Genomic DNA, 4,927 nt, shown 5'->3' on the forward strand with positions numbered 1-4,927 from the left:
ACTCGGAATAAAGTAAAAACCCTTGGTGTCTCCAAGAATGCAGATTTAAATTCTACAGCTCACGTAGATGGTACCGTCCGTGGAACACAATACCATCTGAAAGTATTAAGACATGCCAAACCCCTCCTATCCCCAAAAAATTGAGCCACACTGGCTAGAGCAAATATACTACCCCAAATAATGCAACACACTCCTATTGGGGGCCTCGTCCCATTTAATCAACCAGCTGCAGATTGTGCAGAACAATGTTGTTCGCTTTGTACATGATCTAGCTAAAAGAGAACAAATCTCCTGCACTCGCAGGGAGCTGCATTGGCTTCCTACTTCGGCCAGAATACGCTTTAAGGCCATGACCATGATTCAGAAATGCATATCTGGCAACACCCCCAAATACACGAAGGAGCTACTGACAGCACACACGCCATCAATGTCCCTCTGCTCGAGCACCAAGGAACTGTTGGTAGTGCCCAGATCCAGAAAAAGCAGGGGACTGGGAAGGTCATTCCCGGTCCTGGCTGCTCAACTTTGGAACCCCATTCCCTTTGGATTAAGGCAAAAAGCCCACCGGCCACACCTTAAAAACCTTCTGAAGACCCACCTTTTTGCCTAAAGTTTCCCCTCTTCTCTGAGGTCCTGTTTTGTCCTGTCTTCCTTCTCCATCCTACGTGTTTTTGTGGCGCCCAGATGTCTTCGGGCTTTCAGCGCTTGATGAATAAATAAATAGTAATGGTTGAAGAGTTTTAGATCACAAAAGCTGCTGCCGCAAGAGCTTGTTCACACAGTAACTGACTTTGCATAACTGAATCCGAAAGCCCGATGTAGTAAGCCAAGTGCTTGTAACCTAATGATGTTTTTTGAGCCAGGTCTACTGTCATTACCTTTCCACCTGTATGTGAAAATAGAAAAAATGGTTTCTGCTTATTCGGGGTCGCCAAAACTGGAGCATTACTGATCGCAGTCTTGAGTTCCCGAAAACATGTTCTCATTTCCCCTGACCATCTTATCGGACCCATCTCCTTCTATGCTTCCTTAAGTGCTTGAAGTATGGGCCTTGTGTAACTAGAGTAGTAAAAAATCCAGGACCTACAATAGTTGCAGAGCCCCAGAAACCTCTGCATATGTTTTACCGTAACTGGCTAAGGGGCATTCTGGACTGCAATGCTTCTCTCAGGCATCACCTTTCTCCCTGCAGACGATATTACCTGTCCCAAATATGCTACCTCTGTCTGGCAATACTGCAATTTATCTTTGTCCACTTTGTACCCCTTCTCCGTGAGCAGCGCGAGGAGCTTGTTTGTGTTTCTTCAACACTGCTCTTCTAAAGCACTACAGACCAATAAGTCGTCCACGTACTGAATTACGGTACTGGGCACGTGTATGTTTCCCAAATCCTTTAGAATGACCCTGTTAAAACACTGGAGTATTCACATTACCCCTGGGGTAATATTGTGTGCTCAAATCTCTGCCCGTGATACATAAATGCTGTGAGGTACTGGGAATCAGGGTGTAAGGGGACTGAGAAAAAGGCATTTTTAAAATCAATTACTGTAAAATGGAACAACCCAGTAGGGATGTTACAGAGAATGGTGGCAGGATTTGCTATCACCGGAAACTCTGCTTCAACAATGTTGTTTGGAGGTTGCAAATCCTGGACCATCCTCCAACTGGACCCCTTTGCTTCCTTCACGGGGTAGATGGCCGTATTACATGGGGATACAGATGGTTGTATAATGCCTTGTTTAAACAATGCCACAATGGTCTCAAAAATCACTTCATCTGCCTCCCTTGATATGGGGTATTGCCTAACTCATAACAATATTGCTCCTGATTTTAATTTAATCTGTACTCCTTCTTCACTTTTCAACAACCCCACATCATGAGGATTTCTGGTCCACAAGTGGTCCGGCACTTTCTCCAAATCCTCTTTCCAATATGGCAATGTTTTCCTAACTATGAGCATAGTCTGTGGTAATTCCCTTTGCTCTTTCATTACCTGGAAAGGCACCCCAATCTCAAAGACCATCTCTCCTGTGTCTTCTGCATCCTCAAACAATTGCTAATCAGACACATCTCTTAATGATGATGTTGGATCGATACACAACACTGTGTGCCATTGGCCTCCTTCCTCATCGGTGCCTGAAAGAACCACCCTGTCCCTCTTGACAACTACTGCTTCTAAAAGAATGGTTACAATAGTCCCTGGCGCTATCTCCTGTGACTCAGCAGGCCAAACAAAAATTCAAGAGGTACACGCCATGTTTGATCTTTTTTCCCAGGACCCAACTGAACACTATCATCACCCCATACAGAAATAATGCTGAATGCACTGGCATACCCCCAGTCGCACTGTCACTATAAGATGTGGGGGAAAGCGCTGCTTCTCTCACCAGGTACAATCCTGGAGTTGAGCATACTATGGCGTCTTTCGAAAAAGGAATCGACATATTAAGCTTGCTTAGGAGGTCCCTTCCCAAAAGATTTGCTGGGGTATTCTTACAGTATAACAAGTGAGCAGATACAATTTGCTTACCTACCTTGCTACACCGATCCTCAGTGTAAAGAACTGCCAGGACAGCCCCAGAAAATCCCTGTGTGTCCATCGTTTGGCCTGTCAGGGGAAAACCACCTTCTTTGATGCATGATTTCATAGCCCCTGTATCAATCATACATGAAAATGTCTGCTCACCTAGCTTTACTCCTATTCGAGGTTCCTTTTTCAGATCATTAGTAACCGATAGAACTGGACACATGAGAGAGCCCTGTGGGTTGTCCTATTCCTGGTATATAGGAGCATTGAAAAACACACGATTCCCACTCGGAATAAAGTAAAAACCTTTGGTGTCTCCATGAATGCAGATTTAAATTCTACAGCTCACGTAGATGGTATCGTCCTGGAACACAATACCATCTGAAAGTATTAAGACATGCCAAACCCCTCCTATCCCCAGAAAATTGAGCCACACTGGCTAGAGAAATTATACTACCCCAACTAATGCAACGCACTCCTATTGGGGGCCTCATCCCAGTTAATCAACCAGCTGCAGATCCTGCAGAACAATGCTGTTCGCTTTGTACATGATCTATCTAAAAGAGAACAAATCTCCTGCACTCGCAGGGAGCTGCATTGGCTTCCTACTTCGGCCAGAATACGCTTTAAGGCCATGACCATGATCCAGAAATGCATATCTGGCAACATCCCCAAATGCACGAAGGAGCTACTGACAGCACACACACCATCAATGTCCCTCTGCTCGAGCACCAAGGAACTGTTGGTAGTGCCCAGATCCAGAAAAAGGAGGGGACTGGGAAGGTCATTCCCGGTCCTGGCTGCTCAACTTTGGAACCCCATTCCCTTTGGAATAAGGCAAAAAGCCCACCTGCCACACCTTAAAAACCTTCTGAAGACCCACCTTTTTGCCTAAAGTTTCCCCTCTTCTCTGAGGTCCTGTTTTGTCCTGTCTTCCTTCTCCGTCCTGCGTGTTTTTGTGGCGTCCAGGTGCCTTCGGGCGTTCAGCGCTTGATAAATAAATAAATAAATAAATAGTATTGGTTGAATAGTTTTAGATCACAAAAGCTGCTGCCGCAAGAGCTTGTTCACACAGTAACTGACTTTGCATAACTGAATCCGAAAGCCTGATGTAGTAAGCCAAGTGCTTGTAACCTAATTATGTTTTTTGAGCCAGGTCTACTGTCATTACCTTTCCATCTGTATGTGAAAATAGAAAAAATTGTTTCTGCTTATTCAGGGTCACCAAAACTGGAGCATTACTGATCGCAGTCTTGAGTTCCCGAAAACATGTTCTCATTTCCCCTGACCATCTTATCGGACCCATCTCCTTCTAGGCTTCCTTAAGTGCTTGAAGTATGGGCCTTGCGTAACTAGAGTAGTACAAAATCCAGGACCTACAATAGTTGCAGAGCCCCAGAAACATCTGCATATGTTTTACCGTAACTGGCTAAGGGGTATTCTGGACTGCAATGCTTCTCTCAGGCATCAACTTTCTCCCTGTAGATGATATTTCCTGTCCCAAATATGCTATCTCTGTCTGGCAATACTGCAATTTATCTTTGTCCACTTTGTACCCCTTCTCCGTGAGCAGCGCGAGGAGCTTGTTTGTGTTTCTTCAACACTGCTCTTCTAAAGCACTACAGACCAATAAGTCGTCCACATACTGAATTACGGTACTGGGCACGTGTATGTTTCCCAAATCCATTAGAATGATCCTGTTAAAACACTGGAGTATTCACATTACCCCTGGGGTAATATTGTGTGCTCAAATCTGCCTATGATACATAAACGCTGTGAGGTACTGGGAATCAGGGTGTAAGGGGACTGAGAAAAAGGCATTTTTAAAATCAATTACTGTAAAATGGGACAACCCAGTAGGGATGTTACAGAGAATGGTGGCAGGATTTGCTATCACCGGAAACTCTGCTTCAACAATGTTGTTCGGAGGTCGCAAATCCTGGACCATCCTCCAACTAGACCCCTTTGCTTCCATCACATGGTAGATGGCCGTATTACATGGGGATACAGATGATTGTATAATGCCTTGTTTAAACAATGCCACAATGGTCTCAAAAATCGCTTCATCTGCCTCCCTAGATATGGGGTATTGCCTAACTCATAACAATATTGCTCCTGATTTTAATTTAATCTGTACTCCTCCTACACTTTTCAACAACCCCACATCATGAGGATTTCTGGTCCACAAGTGGTCCGGCACGTTCTCCAAATCCTCCTTCCAATATGGCAATGTTTTCCTAACTATGAGCATAGTCTGTGGTACTTCCCTTTGCCCTTTCATTACCTGGAAAGGCACCCCAATCTCAAAGACAATCTCTCCTGTGTCTTCTGCATCCTCAAACAATTGCTCATCGGACACATCTCTTAATGATGATGTTGGATCAATACACAACACTGTGT

Source organism: Ambystoma mexicanum, chromosome 3q, assembly GCF_040938575.1.
Source record: "Ambystoma mexicanum isolate Mex_15411 chromosome 3q, UKY_AmexF1_1, whole genome shotgun sequence".
In the NCBI taxonomy this organism is placed as follows: Eukaryota; Metazoa; Chordata; class Amphibia; order Caudata; family Ambystomatidae; genus Ambystoma; species Ambystoma mexicanum.